The sequence below is a fragment of the Neovison vison genome, chromosome 1 (assembly GCF_020171115.1).
Source record: "Neovison vison isolate M4711 chromosome 1, ASM_NN_V1, whole genome shotgun sequence".
In the NCBI taxonomy this organism is placed as follows: domain Eukaryota; kingdom Metazoa; phylum Chordata; class Mammalia; order Carnivora; family Mustelidae; genus Neogale; species Neogale vison.
In genome coordinates, this window is record NC_058091.1 from 270,192,077 (window position 1) to 270,216,119 (window position 24,043).

Sequence of the window (24,043 nt, forward strand, 5' to 3'; positions counted from 1 at the left end):
TATTTATAGGCTTTAAGTTAAATTATTTGATGTATCAATATAGCATGTTTGATTGTTTCATCAACTGTTGCTGATTATGTCAGACAAAAGATTTGATTTTAAACATATATCAAGGTATCTTGCAAAGATTCTACCTAATTCCTGTACAGAAATCTAGCACAGGGACTAGATCAGGAGTTCGCGGCTGCGCCTGGCACATTAGCTTCCCCTGGAGAACCTTAGAAAGATGTTTCGATGCCTGAGCCCCACCTCAAACCACCTGAATGAAAATCTGTGATGGCTAGCCCTAACCATTTGTGCTTTTTCTTAAAGATCCCCAAGTGATTTGGACACACTTTAAGAGTTGAGATTTATAGACCTCGATCTTAGTAGGTGCTCAGTGAATGAGAGTTATTCATACTGATATCATTTACACTGGAAAGGAGACTGTCATGTAGAGAAATTACTTGCTACTGGGCAAGAGTATTGATGGGCTCTAATCCGCCATCTGCAGTCAAGAAGTGGTATCATTCTTCGGTCTGAGTGTGTCAGGTAACAAAATAATAATAATGACTTTTCTGCTTATAGCTCAAGATGGCTAGGAGGAATAGAAAATAATCTCAGATCTGAGACTTCTAACTATACCTCTTTTTTTATAGATGAGAAAATTGAAGACAGAGAGGCTAATGGATTTGCCCAAGGCAATCATGGCTAGTTAAAAACGGGTAGAACCACAACCCTGGGGCTATGGGTTGAACTATGTGCCCCCAAAAAAGATTGTTGAAGCCCTAACCCTCATTACTTCAAAATGTACCCTTGTTTGGACAGAGTGCAGCAGAGGTAATTAGTTAAAGCGAAGTTTATGGAATACAATGAAACCTTGATCCAGTATGGCGAGGGTCCTTAGAAGAGGGCCATGTGAAGACAAGAACACAAAGAGAATGCCATGTGGCAACAGATGACTGGAGTGGTGCATCTACAAGCTAAGAATGCTGTCAAACCACCAGAAGCTGGGAAGAAACAAGGAGGAATCCTCCCCCAGGGCCTCTAGAGAGAGCAGAGTTCTGTCAATACTGTGAGTCTGGACTTCTAGACTCCAATTATTGTGTCTTAAAACACCTAATTTGTGCTATTTTGTTATGGCAGCCCTAGGATACTAATATACCAGGTTGCTACCTCAGAGTCTTTTTGTTATACAGTTGGCTTCTCTCACACTCTATGTGCTTTGTAAATCGTAAAACTTCAAAATTTATGTTATTATTTCAATTGATCTTCAATTTGTTTCAAGAGTACAGTTTTGTTTCCTGTAATTGGTTGTAAGCTTTAAAAAAAAAAAAGGATTTTGTTTATGTATTTGAGAAAAAGAAACAGAGATAGTGACAGAGAGAGCACGAGCAGGGAGGAGAGGAAGAAAGCAGCAGCCTGGGCAGGGGGCCTGACTCAGGGCTCAATCCCACTCGGGGCTGGATCCCAGGACCCTGGGATCATGACCTGAGCTGAAGGCGGATGCTTAAATGGCTGAGCCACCCAGGTGCCCCTGGTTGCAAGCTTCTTAAGAGTAAGAAGCACACCCCATAGAGCATAGTCCTTGAATGAATTCATTGAAAACATAGTATGTATTCAGATACTATGGCTTGAAATAGGATACAAATAAAGCTCATAAAAAAATGTCAAAGTCACCAAAGACCTTATGGAAGTTGAGAAACTGATTGTTAATGAGACCCAGTCTCCATATGGCATTTTATTTAGGCTAAACATATGGCTCTACACTTTGGGAGATTGAATTTCAATGTAATACACAAATATACTACAACATAAGAAACACACTGTGATACATTAGCTGAAAATATCTCAACTGCTGCTCTATTATTATATAAATGTAAAAGCTTTTATTCCATTAATGTTGAATTCTAGTGTGGGTTCCGTATTAATCATGTATCATCTTCTCCAGCAAAGCAAATTTTTGGAAAGATAACTGACTCAGTGTGGGTTTCCCCAGAAATCAACCTTGAGATAAAGGATCCCAGGGTAAGTAGTTTACTTGGGAAGTGAATGGCTGGTCGGGAAAGGAGGGGAGCAATATAGGAAAGGGAAAGCAGCGAACAAAGGGTACATTAGCCAGCAAATACACTATCATCATGGACTCAATGCTTCTGGAAAACCCTGGAACCTAGCAGAGTAGCTAAGAGTGATCTCATTTTAGGGTTGAGGGACCTAAGGTATGTATTACCACTCCCACCAGTCATTAATTGAGAGTTGCTGAAGGAGCCTGGGTGTTAACCCTCCTCACTTCTTGCTTCAAGTGTGGGTATGGTAGTCCAAGAAGGAGCAAGGCAAACCTTCAAGCCAAGAAACAGAGAGTGGCAGTTAATGAGGGTCTGGAATGTTTTACGACGGCTAGCCTGAGGAGATGCGGCAGTAAAAAGAAAGTGGTGGGCAGAACACCACAGAAATTCAGAGCAAGATCTTTGAAAATCAGAAACCCTTGGTTCAAGTCGTAGTGCCAACCGTGACTAAGAGTTCACCCTGGGTAAATGACTAAACTTTTCTAAAGTTTCCTTATTCTCTCCACATAAAATAATGACAAACAACAGTAATACTGGCCTCTGGGTAGTTAAACAAGCATTAAATGACTCAGTGTAAGTAAAACTCTGTTACAGTGCCCAGCGCAATCAATGCTTGATGACTACCAGCCCCCATTATAATAATTTATATTATTACTGTATTTAAAATCATGAATTTTGTATGAAGCATGATAGTCACATTCAGAGATAAGGGTACATCGATATGGGAAGTTCCTCACTTGAGCATTTTTATTCTGGGTTTTTTTTTTCAATTTATTTATTTTCAGAAAAACAGTATTCATTATTTTTTCACCACACCCAGTGCTCCATGCAAGCCGTGCCCTCTATAATACCCACCACCTGGTATTCTGGGTTTTGATTCAAATATTACCAAATGTACTAGACAGAAGTTTTCACCATAGAGGAATAATTTGTTGTTTTGTTAACAGCTAAAAAATTCTTTCTAAAAACTTCAATCTATATAATCTACCTGTAATCAAAACAGCTTAAATAAAATATAAGAGCTATACTCCAAGGTGAAGTATCAGTAGAAATTAAAACTAATTTTTTTAACCTAAGAAAGAGAATCATTTCTTAGGAGAAAAGTATAAAAATTTAACTCTCTATATAAAAATACACCAAAGGGGTAACAAAAAATGGAATGAAATGATAACATAAAATCTGGATAAAATTGTAATTTTGAGCTGTGGTTCTCTATCTAGGGTGATTCTTTTCCCATCTCCCAGAGGACATTTGGCTATGTCTGGTAACATACTTTATTCTCAGAAGTGAAGGTGGTGACTAAAGGCCAGAGATGCTCCCAAACATCCTACAATACAAGGAGCCCCCCACTCCTGAGGCTGTGCTTAAACTGAAGGAATCCTGATTTAGAGTTTATATTATACTGCCATAAATCACTGGAGTCTCTAAACAATAAACACTCCTCATATGCAAGTGTTTCTCTGAATCATAAAATATAGTATACTTTTTAAATGTTAAAAAAAGGGGGGGGGCTTCCTATGACAAGAAGTACACATCAACAAGCCTTGAATCCTGAGTAGCACTCCCTACCATAAATTTGTTGTGTTTCCAGCTGCCAGATGAAAGCAATTTCAACAAGCCATCAACAAAGCCAGGTAATTAAAATGTTGGTATAGACATGACCTTGGTTAATTCACCCTGACTTGCAATAGCTAAAATGATGACAGAGAGGAACCCAGAGATTCTAATGTCAAAGCTATGGCACATGGGGCTAAAATTTTCATTTTCAAATTATTTTAAGCAAAATGATGGTTTATTGCAACAACATATATTGCCTTTTTGTTTTCATTAGTAAATCCTCTGGGAACTTGAACATAACAAGTACAAGCTAAACCTGATTACTTGGTTTATAGAACACAGAGAACATTATCAAAGAGCTAATGACAATGTCTATTCACTTAGAACTCTGAGCAACCTGTCGACTTTTAATCAAGTTTTAAAGGTACAAGAACAAAATAAAAATTGAGAATGAATGTTTTTACTCCCAACTATTGGAAAGTAAAGAGGCTTGTCAACAATTGTTCAAATAATATCAAAACCAAGATTAGAACTTGTAAGCAGAGAAGCAAACACATTTTCAGCAAGGCAATTTTTTTCCTAACCGACAAATTCCACCAAACTCAACAAGAAACTGTGATCCAAATCCATTTTTTCTACTAAAATTGCTTTGTTACAGCACAGTTGTAGCAAGACTAAAGAGCTCAAAACACATTTTCTTCTCTAAACAAGCTAAATAAGATGAGATTCAAGCATGTAAGCACACTGAGTTTTCAATTTACTAAATATATGTTAATGCATGCTAATAATAAACCCTTAAATAACAGTACTAAAACTATTTTCATTTCCCTGATGTTTCTATCCATTACACTATAACTGGAATTCTTCCCATCTTAAGGTTTGGACATTTAACATCTGAAAAACCCAAAATGAAACCAACTGACTCAAGTCAGAGAAGAATTACTAAAAGCATCTGTCAATTCATATAAAACGTAAATATCAGTGAGATGAAAACTGTCATTTTGATGTCAAGATCCAGACCCTATGAAATGGGACTTTTCCCCTATCACCCAGACAACCCTGCCTCCAGCACTTAAAAATGCACTGAGCTGTGATTTAGCATCTGGGATGGAAGACATCGGCACATTAAGGCCAATGAACAACAATGAAAAGAAGTGTGCAGAAAATTTATTATTCTACCACAGTGAAGGGGTGAATTGTAATTTTTCTGAATTCTTCTCTCCTTCACTTTTCTTCTTTCCCAAAGATAACATTCATGCATCTGACCAGCACAGCTTTCAGTGAACTATATTTTAACAGGAAAAATTCACATCCCAATTTGGTCCATTCTCCTTTGTCTTTGACAATTAATCCTTAATTGGGGGAGGGGAAAATGCTTCTTTAAAATAATCTTATTTACAACAGAGTAATTGTGATAGAAGTTCTGTTAATACCTTCAAGAATTCCCCATCACAAATACATGCCAAAAAACAGGAAGCATATGAGTTCGCAAGTCTTCAACTTGTCAAAAAGACCAATCTACACTAAACAAAAACTTTCAACTAATAATAAGGCCATCATCAGCACAGCTTTGAGTCCATTAACAATCTCCAAAGTGTTGGATGACCTGAAACACTGCATTTGTTCAATGATCTGAATGCTAAGTGATAGCATGATTGGAGAAAACATAATGCCGGGAAAAAGAAGCTCGAGAAATAATGGGATTATTTTTAGGTGGAAGCAGACATGGTTCTTTAAACATCAAACCATGAAAATATTTTTTCACTGAACTTTGAAGAGTCTAGATGGAGCATGAACAATGTCCACTTGCTCTACTGCCCATCATTATCCAGGACCGGGGCTTTTCATGTAGTCCTCTGAGCTCCTCTCATGATCCTGGCTCTGGGGGAGAAGCTGAGGTTGCCCAAATGAAAATGGCAACTGAACGAACACCCAATCTCAGACAATTGAGAGGCGATACAGGCAGATGGATAAGAACACATATGTGTGGTCACAACAGATGATGGGCATGTGGACAGGATGGTAAGAAACAGTGTTGATGGAGCTAGGATACAAACCCAAGAAGTCTGTATCAAGATGCCCTTCAGTGCAACACCATGTGAAGCTACTTCCCACTGACTGGCACTGAGGATGGAAGAAGTGGCTCTCCAAAGAAAAGCAAAATGGTAGTACCGGAAGGAGGGATGGATTCTAGGCAGGCAAGATCAGTAGAGGTCCACGTAACCAGAATGATTTATTCAAGTAGAATACGTAGGGAAGAACCTTTTAGGCAAAGGGGTAACACTTCATAAGGAATTGTGTTTTTGCAACAGTACCACTGGGGCCACTTTTCACTGACATGCAGGTAGGCTGCCAGGGCCAGAACCTCCAGACTAGCTAAGGACACCACTGACCATTAGCATGGGTCATTAACATTGGTTTCCTCCACTGGCTGAGGTTTCTGTCACAGGAAAGACCAAAGACACTGCTGGACCCTCCAATGATGAATTGCTCAAAGCAGCCAGAAAAATAACAAAAAAGAAAAAAATATCAGCTCTCAGTTGAAACCGCCTTTGCTTTATCCCTACAACAAACTCCTTTCTCTTTCATCCAAGAACACAATCAACTCCCCAGATACTGTGTTCCTCTGGAAAGCTGGAAGATACAGTCTTTTCAAAAGTTCAGATCATTCGATTGATGTGGATCTTGAAAATATTACATATTAATCCCAAAGAACACACTGTGTTTTGCCATATTCATGTCAGATTTGTAAGTCAAAGCCTTAAGTTGATATGTGTGACTAACACAGGCAAAAGATGGGATGGAAAATGAATTTCTCAGAAAGAGAAAGATACCAGCTGCTGGGAACTGTAATTAGTAAAGCTTCTAATTAACTGGCACTCCAAAAATAGAAGAAATCAGATACAATATATATCCTCTGACAATAATAAAAATCACAGCTCATTTATTAATGTAACAAGGCCTCCACACCCCATTGATTTCCTGTGATTTTATCAGAATCTGCTTTCAAGCAAAACAAAACATACAGATAAATATTTCCAGTTCTACTTCCATCTCTTCCAACAGATTGAGACTTCCTTGAAGGCAGGAATTGTGTCTCATGCAACTTTGTATCCCTTAGAATGTGGTGACAACCACACAAAGGGAATGAGAAGGGCAAGGTCAAGGGCAAAGTTAAGAGAACAGCCAAGAACACCAAGGGACAGACAAACCTAGCACGTCTTATCACTGGGCCTGCCACACCACCCACTACGGTTTCTCTGTAATCACTCAGCAAACATTTGTGGAGCTGCGCCCCAGTGGACTTGAGTCCCATGACTGATCGGCAGTACAGTCTCCTTTGATATTTCTTAGTTGGCCTGCAATGTCACTTTTGATCATTTTATCAATTCACCATCCTTTCATCAGCCAAAGCAGAACAGGCCTGCTCTCATCCTCTTATTTTGGCACAGGCTGCCGCATGAGTGAATTCTGCGTGTGTGTGTGTGTGTGTGTGTGTGTTTCTTGAGGTCACTGCAAAAAATTTTCCCTTGTTTCTTCCTCCCTGCAGGCTCTTAAGTCAAGGCAGGTTTCAGCAATATCACCAGCCCAGTAAGGACTCTTGGATAAAAGAGCTGTCTGCCCAAGCTCCTCAATTTATCAGAGTCTTCAGACATGAAAGAGTAAACCAATTCCTAGTCAGCAAAGTCGCACGACAGAAAAAAAGCAAATAAAACCATCAAATGGATTACATACAAGCCTTGAATCCAAAATTAAAGAATATGGGGAAACAAGGTACTTAATCAATTAGAGTGAGCCCAATATTCTCTTTATAGCCAGAAACCAACCAATTAAACAAACAGCAAATAACAAGCATTCAGTTCCTGATATTTATATAGCAAATGATACGGTCATTCATTCTAATGTCCCAGTTTAAAGTTTCTGGCTTAATTCTTCAAAGGTATTGAATCAGAATCATTAATTTTTTTAACTCTTGTCAATTCATTCAAGGTCATTTTCTTCCACAGAATCAGACATTAGCTTTGTACCTTCATTAAATTTGTACTTCAGCCAGTTAATGGTACTTAAAAGGGAGAGGTGGCACTTGGGGTATATATTAACATATCTAAGCTATTCTGTGCTGTGTGATATAATGGAATGATACAAACAAAATCCGTGTCTATGTTAATGCAAAAGCAACATATTTGATGCCTTTTTACCATACTCTACCCCTGTGTAATCCAAAGAGCTACTCAAATAAGAATTGCACAGTTAATGCCATTATGTTCTCCTGATTAATCAACAACTTTCTAGAAACTTATAGGAGAAAGCTAAGTTTTAAGTATAGCCATGACCTATAAAGAGACCACAGGCACATGTGATGAAATGGTATCTCTGAAAATCTTTCTTGGGATTGTATCTAATACGACTGATAGATAAGATCTCTCACATAAGGCATCTCACCCCATCAGGTGTTTCCTAGATATAGACTGGGCACTTTCAGTATTAAAAATTAGCATTTTCTGGGGCGCCTGGGTGGCTCAGTGGGTTGCAGCCTCTGCTTTCAGCTCAGGTCATGATCCCAAGGTCCTGGGATCAAGCCCCACATTGGGCTCTCTGCTCAGCGGGGAGCCTGCTTCCTCCTCTCTGCCTGCCTCTCTGCCTACTTGTGATCTCTGTCTGTCAAATAAATAAATAAAATCTTTAAAAAAAATTAGCATTTTCTGTTTGGCAGTATTTTAGTTAGTGGGCTTAAATACCTATAGGCTACGGCCTGATGGTGGATATGTGAACAGGTAGGGGGGAAACAAACATGAGCTTCTCAAAATTCATGTTACTTCCAGGAGCAACTTTCACACTGGAAAGATCTGATTTCCATTACAACATTAATTAAATTAAGTGTACAAAACTTGAGGACATGATCTGATGACCATTGTTTATATCACTGGGTGATCTGGTCTTTTTAATCTATTATAAAAATACTACTTGCAGAAATCAGTTTGCCACTAGGAATTTAATAAGGGAGATCTTATGACAAAAGCGAACTTGTTCATGATGAAAACTAATTGAAAATGGTGTCATGTTAGCTATGCACTAATTAATTCATTCACACACTCATTCATTCATCAATTATTTATTGAATACATTCGATGACCAGACCTTACATAAATAAAGTTAAGGAGGCATGGTTTCTTCCCTTCTTATTTCTTTCCTCTGTTTCGCATTTTGAAAAGCATATTAAACATCTGCTATAGCAAAACACTGTAGGAAGTGCCACCATGGAGATGAAGGTAGGACACACATCCCTTACTCTCACTGATTTCTCAAACAGCTGGGGGAAAATGCTACATAAACAGCTTTTATAATAGAGGGATGAGCAAGCACTAGAGAAAGGTGCTGTCAAAACAAACATCTATAAGGCAGCGGAGGAAGAAATTTATGTGTCTGAGAATGGAACATTGGACTTGACCAGATAAAGATGAGAGACTTTCAGCAGCTAAGAACATTCTATGCAAAGGACTACATTTGCAAGGGTGTGGAAGTGTGAGGTTACACATGTTCGCAGGGTGATGTTGTTGAGCGATGTCCTAACCCATGCTTTTTCCACCCAGACTTCCTTTTTGCTCTGGCACCATCCTCTTTCCAGGCCCTGAGATGTGATAACAGAGATGCCAAATTTTGGGGGTTTTGCCCCAAAGCCACCATCCAGGTGACACACAGGTACTACTATATGACCCATTCAGTCTCTGCGCAAGTGTCCTCTGACCCTACCTTATTTTACTTCATAGCACTCACTCCACCTTAAGAGTATTTCTTTGCTTATTATCTGCCTCCCCCCACACTATCTAGAACACAAGCTGCATGATACTGGGGTACTTGTCTTCCTTGTAGCTTCATTCCATCTACTCATTTGTTCCTTTAATCAACTAAAATTAACTGAGCTGCAAATACATGAATGATACTGTACTAGGACCTAGGAATATAAAGATGAATGAGACGCATTCCTGCTTTTGAAGACTGTATCATTCATAAAGGGGGCGGGTGTTTGTTTATCTATTCTTCCATTACAATCTACTCCAAAACTTAATGGCTTGATACAAATTATTATTATCATATTTCATGATTCTACTGGTCAAGAATTAGGACAGAGGATAGAAGGAATAAGCTCATTTCTGCTCCATCAAGTCTGGGATCTGAGCTAAAATGGTTTTGTGAGGGTCTGGAACAAGTGAGGACTGACTGTGCAGCTACTCTGATCATATGGTCTTTCCATTGATGTAGTTTGAGTTTCGTTACAGCAAGGAGGTCTCAGGGTATTGAATCTCTAATGCTGGCTCAGAACTCCAGGAAGTCAAAGTAGAACATGCCAGTCCTTTTAAAGGTGAGGCCAGAACTACCCTAGCCTCACTTCCATCGCACTTGTCAATGAAATTGCAAGCAAGTCCAAGGTGAAGGAAAGAGATCCATCCCTCAATAGGAAGAGTGTCAAAAAACTGACAGCATCTTTCAACCACTACAGTGACCCAAGCCTATTCCCGAATTACTGGGCCTTGAGGCAAAATACAAAGAATCAATAGGGCAGCATGCTGTCATCAAAAGTAAGACCACATTGTCTGACAAACATGATTTTGAGTCCTGAGTCCACTGTGTACTAACTAGGTATGTGACACTGGGTAAACTATTTAACCACTCTGAATGTTGTTTCCTCATATGTCAAAAGGAAACAATAATTACACCCAGCTTCATATATCTTTTCTAAAAATGAGGTGAGATTTCATTCACACACACACACACACATACACACACACATACACTTGCAGACACTTGTAGACACATGCATACACATCCACAGACACAGAGCACACACCTGGCCCAGACGTTGGGAGATGGCAAACACTCAAGGAAGGTTAGTTGCTGTTCTCATTAACAATAGTACAATTAGGGGCATCTGGGTGGCTCAGTGGGTTAAGCCTCTGCCTTTGGCTCAGGTCATGATCTCAGGGTCCTGGGATCAAGCCCCACATCGGGCTCTCTGCACAACAGGGAGCCTTCTTCGCCCTCTCTCTTTGCCTGCCTCTCTGCCTACTTGTGATCTCTCTCTCTCTCTCTGTCAAATAAATAAATAAAATCTTAAAAAAAAAACCAAACCAATAGTACAAATAAAGTAAATATGACTATTTCATGACTCCATAATCTTAAACTCCATATTTTCAAATATATTCTTTTGAATAATCACATCTACAAAGATGACTGAAAACAATGGAATTCTTTTTGAGCAAAAAAATTAAACTTAGTTACCAGCAGCTCAAGGAGAGGTTGAATGTTAAACCAAACAAAAAAAGGCAAGGTCCACATAATGGTGTCCTAGAAGAAATAAAATAGATCTAAGCAGGCAGTAGCATTATAAGAAAAATATTATTTCCCACATCTCTTTACTCTGTATTGTGCAGAGATTCTGAGCCAATTCTCTTAGAGATTTAAAAAAAGGGGGGGGCACAATGAGATGGCAGTCATGGGTTTGTGGCCAAAGTGAGTATAAATTCTTAGAACCAAAGAGAAATCTCTTTGGTGAATCAGATAAATGACTTTTAAAAATCACCTTCAAGTTTTACAGGGAATCATAACAACATGGATAAAAGTCCTCTGCTAACCACAAGTGATGACAATGGGGGAAACAGAAAGAAGAAATAGCTGAAAAAGCCTCCACCCAATTTTTAAGTGTATCTGTTAGAACAAACACATAAGGGATTCAGAGTGTTCAAGAGTATACCCTTCATTTTAGAATTTTACTCACTTTAAATAATCTACATCATCAAAAATCTAAAGGAAACCACTACAAAGTGGCTGATTTCATATTCTTAGACTGAATGGTCTATCTGGGCAAAGAGATGGATGAGCTAGTAACACTCTAATTGTATTTGAAATTATAATAAAATTAGCATCACCAAATTCTTTTTTTTTTTAAAGATTTTATTTATTTATTTGACAGACAGAGATCACAAGTAGGCAGAAAGGCAGGCAGAGAGAGAGAAGGAAGCAGGCTTCCCGCTGAGCAGAGAGCCCAATGTGGGGCTCGATCCCAGGACCCTGGGATCATGACCTGAGCCGAAGGCAGAGGCTTTAACCCACTGAGCCACCCAGGTGCCCCACCAAATTCTTATCTTTATGAAAAATACCCTGATTTCCTCAAGTCACCAGAAGTAATCATCAATAAAATTCCTAAGAGAGGCTTCAAGGTTCCAGTTACCACTTCCTGCTGGAGATGATGCTTAGAATGCTTGTTATACGCATAGGCATTATCTTCCATGGGAGGCCACAGAGCTAATTGCTTTGCCAAACAGAATACATGTTTTATTCTTCTCAGGTTTTTATGTGAAATTAAAAAAAAAAAGGCAAACCTATACAGACCAAAGCACGTGGCCAAGAGGCCAAGAAACATGAGGAATCCAAAGAAATGGGTAAATTCCTAAAAACATATAACCTCCCAAAACCAAATCAGGAAGAAACAGAAAATCTGAACAGACTAATTACCAGCAATGAAATCAAAGCAGTAATAAAATAACTCCCAACAAACAGAAGTCTAGGACCAAATGGCTTCATTACAGGTGAATTCTACCAAACACTGAAAGAAGAGTTAATACCTATTTTTCTCAAAGTACTCCAAAAAATAGAAGAGGAAGAAAAGCTTCCAAATTCATTCTATAACACCAGCATTACCCTGATACCAAAACCAGATAAAGAAACCACTAAAAAAGTGAGCCACAGGCTAGTATCTCTGATGAACATAGATGCAAAAATCCTCAACAAAATATTAGCACATTGGGGGGCCTGGATTCAGTCCGTTAAGTGTCTGACTCTTGATTTCAACCCAGGTCATGATCTCAGGGTCATGGGATAGAGCTTGGTACTGGGCTCCATGCTCAGCACAGAGTCTGCTTGAGATTCTCTCTCCTTCTCCCTCTGTCCTTCCCCACAGCTTGAACTCTCTCTCTCTCTCTCAAATAAGTAAGTAAATAAATAAATAGATTATTAGCAAACCAAATCCAATAATACCTTTAAAAAATCATTTACTGTGATCAAGTAGCATTTATTCCCAGGATGCAAGGGTAGTTTGACATTCACAAATCAATCAATTATGGTACATTACATCAACAACAGAAAAGATTAAAAACTGTATGGTCATTTCAATAGATGCAGAAAAAGCTTTTGATGAAGTACAACATCCATTCATAATAGCCCTCAGCAAAGTAGGTTAGAGAGAATGTACCACACACAATAAGGGCCAGATATGAAAAACGCACAGCTAATATCATACTCAATGGGGAAAAACTGACAGCTTTCCCCCTAAGGTCAGAAATAAGACAAAGGTGTCCACTCTCACAACTTTTATTCAATTTAGTACTAGAAGTCCTTGCCACAGCAATCAGACAACAACAAAAAATAAAAGACATCCAAATTAGTAACAAAGAAGTAAAATTTTCACTACTTGTAAATGATATGATGCAAGATACAATAATCAATGTACAGAAATCTGTTGTATTTCTATACACCAATAATGAAGTCACAGAAAGAGAAATTAAGAAAACAATCCCATTTCCAATTACACCAAAAATAATAAGATACTTAGGAATAAACCCAACCAAAGAGATGAAAGACCTGCACTCTGAAAACTATAAAACACTGATGAAAAAAAAAAAATTAAAGACCACACAGACAAGGAGGAAGCATTAAATTGGCCCCACACTCATGTGCAAACCCAGAGCTGCCAGGAGAAGGGAGGAGATATCAAAATAAAGTTTCTGCACAGCAAAGGAAACAATCAGCAAAACTAAAAGGCAACCTACAGAACAGGAGAAGATATTTGCAAATGACAGATCCAATGAAGGATTAGTATCCAAAACATATAAAGAACTTACACAAATCAACACCTGAAAAACATAGAATCCAATTAAAAAATGGGCAGAAGAAACGAACAGACATTTTTCCAAAGAAGACAGACAGAGGGCCAAAAGACACATGAAAAGATGCTCAGCATCACTCATCATTGGGGAAATGCAAATCAAAACCACCATGAGATATGACCTCACACTTGTCAGAAGGGCTAAAGTCAAAAACAGAAACAAGTGTTGGTGAGGATGTGGAGAAAAAGAACTCTTGTGCACTGTTTGTGGGAATGCAAATTGGTGAAGCCACTGTGGAAAACAGTATGGAGGTTCCTCAAAACATGAAAAATAGAACTACCATGTGATCCATTGGCTATTTACCCGAAGAATATGAAAACACTAATTTGAAAAGATACATGCGCCCCCATGTTTAATGCAGCATCATTTACATAATTGCCAAATTTATTTAGAAGCAGCCCAAGTATCCATTGACAGATGAATGGATAAAGAAGTGGAGTATATACTCAATGGAATACTACTCAGCCATAAAAAAGATGAAATCTTGCCATTTGGAACAACATGGCTAGAACTAAAGAGTATAATGCTGAGTCAGAGAAAGACAAATACCATATGATTTCACTTAAATGTGAAATTTAGGAAGCAAAACAAATAAACAAAGAGAAAGAATCCAAATAACAGTCTCTTAACCATAGGGAACAAACTGATGGCTACCAGAGGGAAGATGGGATGGGGTGGGGGAGTTAGAGGAAGTAGGTGAAAGGGATTAAGGATACCCTTATCATGTTGAGCACTGAGTACTACACAGAATTATTGAATCACTATATTATACACTTGAAACTAATATATACTGTATGTTAGGTATACTGGAATGAAAATAAAAAATCACTAGAAAGAAAGAAAAAAGAAAAGTGAGGACTCCAGACAGGAGAACATCAAAGATAAAAAAGAGACAGCAATGTCCTGAAGAGTCAGTATAGTTCCTATAGGAGTCTTTCCTGGTCCTCTGTGAACCCTGGGTTTGCACAAAAAGATGGGTTTCTGGATAGCGAATTAGCTTTTCCAGGGACTCTGGGTCTCCACTGCCTGGGAGGCTGGATGAAACACAAAAAGCCATTTGGTCTTCCTAGAAGTCTCTCATCTCATCACTACAATGAGTACATCCATGAAATATTTCTGAGTTCTGTTTTTCAGTGGGAAGTTAAGTGGGGTGGAAAGGTTACACATTTATGGAGAAAGGGGTTATAATAAAATTGTTCACTGTTATAGCCTCATTTGGGCAAAATGAAATGGAAGGGAAGGTAATTTGTAAAACCAGCTATGGGCCTTACAACTTGACCCTTTAATTTTTCTTCAAAGTCCACTTAGAAGGTGGCACGTATCCCATACCTTTCTACTATAACGATCAAACTACTCAGCCACTGAGACAATGTGGAAGGCAGCAGGGAAGGGCAATTTGTGGATTAGAATTTGGTAACAGCTGTTAAGACTGAAAAATGATCATGCCAAGTGCTTCACATATATTATCTCACTGAGGCCAAGGGAAGTTAGTACATTTTCAAAGTAAGACGATGGAAACATTCTGTGTCTGAAATAACTAATGTCACCCAGCTATCAAGCAGCACGGATTGGATGACCATTCCTAAAATACTCTTATGACACAAAAACCTCCTCCTTATGATGCTGTTTTCAAGTGGGCAGGTGAACCTAGGTAAATCACTGTCCTTTACCTCCTTATGTTCTTTTTTAAAAAAAATTTTATTTATTTCACAGAGAGAGAGAGACAGTGAGAGAGGGAACATAAGCAGGAGGAGTGGGAGAGGGAGAAGCAAGCTTCCCACGGAGCAGGGAGCCTGATGCAGGGCTCGATCCCAGGACCCTGGGATCATGGCCTGAGCCTAAGGCAGACACTTAATAACTGAGCCACCCAGGCACCTGCACCTCCTTAGGTTCTGTTAACAATGGGATAATGGCAGCACTGAGAAAATTCCCCGATCAAGTTTTGGTAAGAAGCAATTAAGAAGTGACTAAATGATAGAGCTAAGAGGTTATTGCTTTCTTTCGTTTATATCTACCATACCATCTACTCTTTCCCTGCACCATTGTAAAAAGGCTTCTATTAATGAATTATGCCTCTTTCCAGGATTCCTGAGTCATAACTTTCTTCTAATATGTTATAAACAGCCTTGTTTATAAAAATAAAACTACACATGAAGTCTTAGCAACACCCTCCGGCAATTAACAAACTTGTTTAAGATTAGCTTTTATGCACTAAGTGTAGGAAGAACCCAATTAAGGAAAATGGAGAATTTACAATGAAGAAGGGAAATACAGGGTGACAATTTTTGTTAAAATAAATACAAGATTTTAGAAATCTAGAAAAGTGGGAAGCTGCCATAGCCAGTTGAAGGGGCAGGGCTTTGTGCAAAGAAGGACTGTAAAGTCAAGGGAAACACAAACTCGGGACCAACACACAAGTCCATGAACGGACTGTGTTTTTTTATTCAAAATACTGCCTTTTATTCAACATTGCAGAGGAAATTAATATTGAGTTTCAAAATATCGGTCCTACTAAAAGGTATTCATACCACCCTAATAACAATCAGTTGTGTTTATTCCAAGTGTGGCATTCCATAAATCAAGGATTTTTAAACACAACAGAAACTCACTTCAAGTTACCTGGAGCCAAGCTATGTATGTGGGAGGAGACAGAAGGTTCAGGATTTATTAGAAGAATAGACAGGTTACCTATTAGAAGAATATACAGGTCTCCAGGGGAACTAAGTCAAGGGAAGAAATGTTTTTGTGTTTTGTGAGACTGGCACAAAGGACTGGGAAGCCACTGAGAGTCAAAGGCACAGGCAAACCTTGGGGCCACATCATGTCCTAGCTGTAGCATCCCTGGTCAGTGTCCACCTACTAAACTCCCAGATCTGTATTTATAGGCAAGAAAATCAGACTGTATTGCCTTGAATCAGAAGTCACCTCTTCTGTTCGATTTGGCCTTGCCTTGGGTAGAAGGAATGAGTCACCCAGTTCAGCTAACTCATACCACTTGTCTTAGCTTGGACTGTTATAAAAAAATACTATAGACTGGTGTGGGGGGGTTAAACAACAGTAATATATTTTTCACAATTCTGGGTCATGGAAGTCTAAGATCAGGGTGCAAACACCATTGACTTCTGGCAAGAGCTTTCTCCCTGCCTTGCAGGCAGTGACCTTCTCACTGTGTGCTCACACGGTCTTTCCTCAGTGTACATATAGGGAGGGGTCTCCCTCTCTTTCTCGAAAACCACTAATCCCACCGTAAGTCCTTCCCCCTCATGAACTCATTGAACCCCAATTACTTTCAAGAGGGCCTACCTCTAAATATCATGGCATCGGGGGTTAGGGGTTCAACATATGATTTGGACTGTGGGGGGACTCATAGCCATTTAATCCATGAGACTTACCCATATAAATTTGAGACTCCTAATGTACACACTTGAGAGAGAGAAAGACAACAATTTTAAAATGGAAGATTCTGCCTGCTGACTGACTCAATGAGCATAGACCCCTAGTATACACATGATTTGGAAAACACAGATTTGCTGTTACCTCAGCATAAGTGCCAGTCTAGTATTTAAAGATATGAATTTTTCCTGAAACATACCGCTTAGGCCAATGCCAAGTATTTTATCTAATCAGAGGAATGGCCACCTGGTGCAAAACTGAAGGAAAAAATGGCTGTGCCCAACTCTTTGAGAGGCTATTTGTTATGTTCCAAATGGAAACTTCTCATTTGTTTTTCAAGGTCAATTATGAGCATATGTGTTTTTTATCTTATGTGCAGACTTTCAAACATAATCCTCACATAAGACACACTATCTTTGTACAAACATCTCTCTTTAACCAGATCTATTCTCAAGGATAGAAGTCGATCATTTGAAATTTGGAACAAGTGATAAAGACACAGCTTTCAAGGTTGACTACAAAGAATATGGACCCTGGGAAACTGGAAGCTTTTACAGGGAGTTTATAAATCTGGAATCCGTTTGGAGAAAAGATTCACATAACAACTGATCAGACATCATTACAATCAAAGTGTTAGCAGAAGTAGAAGAAGATAAATGATGCCCTGATATTCATAATTAATCATTTTTACAGAAGAACAGGCAAGTGGTTTGGAGATTTCTATTTTGTTTTTGTTTTACTTTCATAGTTACCAAAAAGCTGAATTAATGACAAACATAATTAGACACTTTTACCCATTAATTGGAAGACTTTCTGTGATGCCATGCTAATTTTAATAACATTCTATGTGTCAGTTACTTTCCATGATTACACAGTTGCTTATCTGAACCAGTATTACTGAGCATCAAGATAGCAACAAGCATCCTTTGAAAACAAGCAACTTTGTCTTAATGGGTCAGATTTTAGTTACTAAGAAAAAAACAAATTCAAACTAGTTTAAGCGAAATTTGTAATTCTCTGGCTCATACAATGAAATGGTTGAAATGGAGGTTCAGTTAGATCCAAACGTTCAAAAATTATCTTCAGGCATCTTTCTCTCTTTCATTACTTGTCTCTCTTCTCTTCTTTCCTCTATTTTGGCCTCATTTTTAGGTTGACTCTTTCAAAGAGAAAGAAGACATTTTTCTTAGCAGCCCAGACTCATGAGGATGAAGTCAGGGAGGCCTTCCCAATAGCATGTTACTTACCCCAAAAGAATTCCTGTCATCTCAGTGGGACCATGCCCCACTCCATTGCCAGAAAAACCACTTTGTCTAGAATGATGTGCTATCTAATTGGCCAGGTCTGGGTGAAGGAGTAGGACAGAAATCATGTAACCACCTCTGGGTTTCCTTTCTTCCCCCTGACCTTTGTGGAAAAAAAAAAAGAGGGGGTAGTCACATACTAAACCACATAGACTAAACATGACTATTTTAAAATGACAAAAGGATAGTTTTCCCACAGGATTTATGGAATGAAAAAAAATTGTGTTTGCTACAAGCTTCAAGATAAACTTTCAGAAGTGACACACTGTGAAAAAAATTTTTGCAATCTGCCTGACTGACAAATGGTTGACATTCCTAATAAATAAAGACCTTCGAAAATAAAAAGAACAAGACCATCAACATAGAAAAATGAACAGAGCTACGGACAGAGAATTCACAAAAAATAAAATGCAAATGGCTTTTAAACATTTGAAAAGATGTTCAATCTCAGTCATGAGAGAGATGTGAATTACAACTATACTGAGATCCTGTTTCTCACCTCTCAAACTGGAAAAAAATCCATAAGTTTGAAAAGCGTATTAACAAAGTAATGAGGAAACAGACACTGGCATGTACACCCACATACAGATATATACAATATATAAACTTATACACGTGTGTGTGTGTGTTGAAATACATCTAGTAGGGCATGTATTATAAAACATAATCTCGAAATAGAAAGTTATTTTGATTCTAAAGTTTAATGGAAAAGCAAATGAGACAGAATATCTAACACAATACCGAAGAAGAACAAAGGTGGAAGACTGACACTACCCAATTTCAAGACTTACTATTAAGCTATCATAATCAAGACAGCACAGTATTGACACGCAGATCAATGGAACATAATAGAAAGCCCAGAAATAGACACACACAAATATAGCCAACTGATATCTGACAAAAGAGAAAAGGACAAAGGTAGTCTTTTCAACAAATATGCTAGAACAACTGGATGTGCAGATACAAAAATCTGAATTTATACTCAGCCCTTCCATGTCTTACAAAAAAATGAACTCCAAATGGATCACAGACCTATATATGAAATGCAGTATTATAAAACTTTCAGAAGAAACAGGAGAAATTTGAAGTGATCTTAGGGTTGGCAAGGAGTTTTTAGATACAACACCAAATGTATAATCCATGAAAGAAAAGACTGATAACTTAGACTTTATTACAGTTAAAATTTCTGCTCTGTGAAAGGCATCATTAAAAAAAAATCAAAAGACAGTCTATAAGCTTGGAGAAAATATTTCCCAAACCATCTATGTGATAAACAAAAGGTGGCAAAGGTTGAAGAGCTGAGGCAGAAGGGATTTCTGCAGTGGTGAAACTATTCTGTATGATACTGTGATGGTGGATAGATGCCATCCATTTATCAAAACTCACAGAACTTTATAGCATAGAAAGTGAAGCTTAATGTATGTAAATTTTCAAAAATCATTTAAGAAGTTGGGGATCCCAGAAAACAATGCATTCTGTGACAAGAGAATCTAACTATATTACAAATATATGAAGCCTCACTAAAGGGAACTGGGGGAATAGTGTTGTCTGTAAGACTAAGCCTCAAAGGAACTGCACATAACATACTGTACTCTAGTTGATAAAGTTGTTTCCCAAGACACTGTGGGTTAATTCTGATACAGCTACACTTGTATACTGGACAGAACAATTAGGTACGTGGATGGTGGATGTTAGGAGACAAGTTTCTCAGTGTTAGAGTAAGACAAGCAAGGGAGGAGGACTAGAATGATTCATTTGAGAACAGAATTGGAGACTCCAGTATAAACTCATGTTTAGATTAATACACATACAGATGCTTACATGAAGAAATATTCAGTTACATGTATACACACAGGTGTGTGTACATTTATATACATATGTGTATATATACATGTGTACACACATATACATATACGTGTGTATACATACATATACGTGTGTGTGTGTGTGTATGTGTGTGTGTGTGTGTATTTTTTTTCTGCATTAGTTGAGAGATCTGGAAGAAATACCAACAGGGTAGCAATGAGCACACCTAGCACCCAGAATGTGGTTTTTTAACGGTACTCGCCAATAAAAGGAACCAGAACTCTTGGGAGGAATGGCTGACTCCAAAACTGGGGCAAGAAATATGTGAGCCTAAAGAATCGTGTAATAAGGAAACATTAAAAAAACAAAAACCTGGGACGCCTGGGTGGCGCAGTTGGTTGAACGACTGCCTCCGGCTCAGGGCGTGATCCTGGAGTCCCGGGATCGAGTCCCACATCAGGCTCCCAGCTCCATGGGGAGTCTGCTTCGCTCTCTGACCTTCTCCTCGCTCATGCTCTCTCTCACTGTCTCTCTCTCTCAAATAAATAAATAAAATCTTTAAAAAAAAATAAATTAAAAAAAAAAAAAAAAAAAAACCTGATGGAGGTGTGTCAAAGGGACACTGGAGCCAACTGAAATTACTCCCGATAGTAAAGCTAGAAAATTCTGAGCAACAAAATATATAAAATAATAGTATTGGAGTGTAATCCTAAGTATAAAATAAATATTCATGACTCTATACTGATATTAAAAAAGTAACTGAAACATTAGTAAATGGGAAAGAAGACACAAATATGTTAAAATAATTATTTACTAATTTATTTTAAAATAACAATAATGAAACCATCACATGTTAACATAAATAGCATATTTATATGAAAAATAGCATACAATGAATCATGGAACACTACATCAAAAACTGATGATGCACTCACTTACTGTATGGTAACTAACATAACCCAATTAAAAAAATAGCTATTTTTCAAAAACAAAAACAACTGAATGAGAAAATTAGATTGTTTTACATTTTTGTAAGTCTCCTTAATGTCTGGCTCTATGGAAAAGAACTTGATTCTCATACTTGCTTCTGCATCCAATCTGTTGTTATACCACCTGTCACACAGATTCTGGAAAATTCCACTGTCCACTTGTGAGGGAATGAGAATTTAAAAGGCAACTTACATCTCAGTATTACTGTAAAAACAGTCTAGACCTCATGTGTCCCTTGAAAGTGTCTCAGAGGGACGCCTGGGTGGCTCAGTTGGTTAAGCAGCTGCCTTTGGCTCAGGTCATGGTCCCAGCGTCCTGGGATCGAGTCCCAAATTGGGCTCCTTGCTCAGCGGGGAGCCTGCTTCTCCCTCTGCCTCTGCCTGCCTCTCTGTCTGCCTGTGCTCGCTCTCTCTCCCTCTCTCTCTCTGACAAATAAATAAAATCTTTAAAAAAAAAAAAAAGAAAGTGTCTCAGAGACACCCTGACATGTGTCCCCAGACCACACTTGGAGAACTGCTGCTCTAGAACTAACTACCAATTTACAAGGTATGCAGAGGAACATATTAAATGACACCACAGAGGAAGTGTCAGCAAAGTACAGAATATGGGCAACTACAGGATGAAATAGTGACGGAAAAAAAGGATGCAACACTCAGGACTTGCTTCAAAATAATCCAGTGCAATGGGGGAGAGAAGGTGGGGAGGAGCCAAGGTTGGATCATGAGGTCACAAAGCTCACTGCACTATTTTCCATAATTTTGTATGTTTTCATTTTTTAATAATAAAAAAGGAAAAAGAAAGAAACAGGATGATGTCTCCAGATATGTCCACTGGAACTTGGTGCTCAGGGGGCCAGATGCCTTTCTGAAGTCTCCAAATGTAATTCTGAATGAGAGCAGTTCAACAACCCACAAAACAGCCACTAACTCAAAAATAACAATTTAAGGAGACATAAGAGAGTTTTTGCCAATTTCTGCATATGGGAAGAAGGCTGAATTACATTCAATTAGCTTTTTTTCTGATTGTTTTTATGGCCATAGTCACTCTAAGCATTTCTGCTCTGTGCTATAGTCCACAAGGTGGGACCTGTGTGGGGCCTTGTGAATGTGAGTGCATGGAGAGAAGTAAGGCTATTAATGCCGTGATGAGGTCTCTCCTTGTGTAAATTTTGGGAAGCACTGGATTATCAGAACATTTTTTGATGTCCCTGCCAAATCAAAAATTATAGATTTTTTGATATAAAAAAAATTTATATGATGAAAACTACCAGAATTTTTTTAACCAAGTGACAGACTAGAAAACAGTATTAAAATGTATGTAATAAATGGTTAATGTTCACCCTATAGAAGGCACTTATCATGTTCTACATTAAGTGCCATGGACTGAACTGTGTCTTCCCAAAATTTATATATTAAAGGCCTAATATACGATGTGATTGTATTTGAAGATAGGGTCTATAAGGAGGTAATGAAAGTTATATGAGGTCGTGTGGGGTCCTGATCCAGTAGACTAAATGTCCTTACAAGAAGAGATACCAGAGAGCTGCTCCCTCTCTGTGTGCATGCAAGAAAGGCTAAGTGACAGTGAGCGAGCCAGGAAGAGGGAGCTCACCAGAAAGAGGAACACTCTTACACTGCTGGTGGGAATGCAAGTTGGTGCAGCCGCTTTGGAAAACAGTATGCAGGTTCCTCAAAAAGTTATGACCCAGCAATTGCACTACTAGGTATTTACCCCAGAAATACAGATGTAGTGAAAGGGACATATGCACCCCAATGTTCATAGCAGCAATGTCCACAATAGCCAAACTGTGGAAGAAGCTGAGATTCCCTTCAACAGGTGAATGGAAAAAGAAGATGTGGTCCATATATATAATGGACTATTACTCAGCCATTGAAAGGATGAATACCCACCATTTACATCAACATGGATGGAACTGAAGGTGATTATGCTAAGTGAAATAAGTCAAGCAGAAAAAGACAATTATCAGGGGTTGATGAGGATGCAGAGAATGGGGGAATCCTCCTACACTGTTGGTGGGAATGCAAACTGGTGCAGCCACTCTGGAAAATGCCATGGAGGCTCCTCAAAAAGTTGAAAATTAGAGCTACCCTATGACCCAATCATTGTACTACTGCATATTTACCCTAACAATATAAATGTAGTGATCTGAAGGGGTACATACTTTAGAGCAGCAATGTCCACAATAGCCAATCTATGGAATGAACCTAGATGTAAAGAAGATGTGGTACACACATACACACACACACACACACTCACACACGAATACTATGCAGCCATCAAAAAGATGAAATCTTGCCACTAGCAATGACATGGCTGGCACTAGAGGTATTGTACTAAGTAAAATAAGTCAATCAGAGAAAGACAATTATCATATAATCTCTCTGATAATGAGGAATTTGAGAGGCACAGTGGGGGGTTGTGGGGGGAAGGGAGGGAAAAATGAGACAAGATGGGACTGGAGGGGGAGACAAAACATGAGACTCAATCTCAGGAAACAAAGTCAGGGTTGCTAGAGGGGAGAGGGGTGGGAGGGATGGGGTGGTGGGGCGATGGACATTGGGAGGGTATGTGCTATGGTGAGTGCTGTGAATTGTGTAAGACTGATGATTCACAGACCTGTACCCCTGAAACAAATAATACATGATATGTTAATAAAAAAGAAAAACAAATAAAAAATAAAAAAAAGAGAAAAGGACAATTACCATATGGCTTCTCTTATATGTGGTACATGGGTATAGCATGAAAGACATGAGGAGTAGGAAGGGAAAAATGAAGGGGGAAATCAGAGGGGGAGATGAACCATGGGAGACTATGGATTCCAGAAAACAAACTTAGAGCTTTAGAGGAGAGGTGGGTGGGGAAATGGATTAGCCCAGTGATGGGTATTAAGGAGGGCACGTGTTATAATGAGCAGTGGGTGTTATATGCAAACAGTGAATTATGGAATACTACATCAAAAATTAATGACATACTGGGAGCCTGCTTC

At 38.6% G+C, this 24,043-nt stretch overlaps 1 protein-coding gene across 1 annotated transcript in view; it reads right to left on the bottom strand.

Annotated features, from left to right (window-relative positions):
* SGCD (sarcoglycan delta) overlaps positions 1-24,043 on the bottom strand; it is a 1,012,166-nt gene that overhangs the window by 882,945 nt on the left and 105,178 nt on the right. The window lies entirely within an intron of this gene.